Below are 605 nucleotides of genomic sequence, written 5' to 3'. Positions count from 1 at the left end.
CCCCTCCCCCATGAAATCTTCCCGTTGGCCCCTGGAGGTCCCCCCCACGATGTCTTACTGATAACCCCCAAAATGCTGCTCATGTCACAGTCACTTCCATGTCATTGTTTGTTATATTTTACATTAAATAAAATTTTTAAAATTGGTTTCAGAGAGACAAGAGAGAGAAAGGAAACATCCATGATGAGAGAGAATCATGGACCGGCCGCCTCCTGCACATCCCCCACTGGGGATGGAGCCCACAACCCGGGCCTGTGCCCTGACCGGGAATCAAACCCTGACCTCCTGGTTCACAGGTCGACGCTCAAACACTGAGCCACGCCGGCCGGGCTAATGTTGCAACTCTTATAGCACAGGCCTGTAACATGGTCAGCCCTCTACATGGTATTCTGTCTGTCTGTCCTATCTGGCCAATCAGCTGGAAAAGCAAAAGCTAGCTCTGGCCGGTTTTGCTCAGGGATGAGAGCCATGTCCTTGGAGGGTTGTGGGTCCGATTCCAGTCAAGGGCACAGGCCCGGGTTTCGGGCTCCATCCCCAGTGTGGGGCGTGCAGGAGGCAGCCGATCCATGATTCTCTCTCATCGTGGATGTGTCTCTCTCTCTTTC

The sequence above is a fragment of the Myotis davidii genome, unplaced genomic scaffold (assembly GCF_000327345.1).
Source record: "Myotis davidii unplaced genomic scaffold, ASM32734v1 scaffold685, whole genome shotgun sequence".
Lineage (NCBI taxonomy): Eukaryota > Metazoa > Chordata > Mammalia > Chiroptera > Vespertilionidae > Myotis > Myotis davidii.
Note: the sequence above shows the minus strand (reverse complement) of the source record.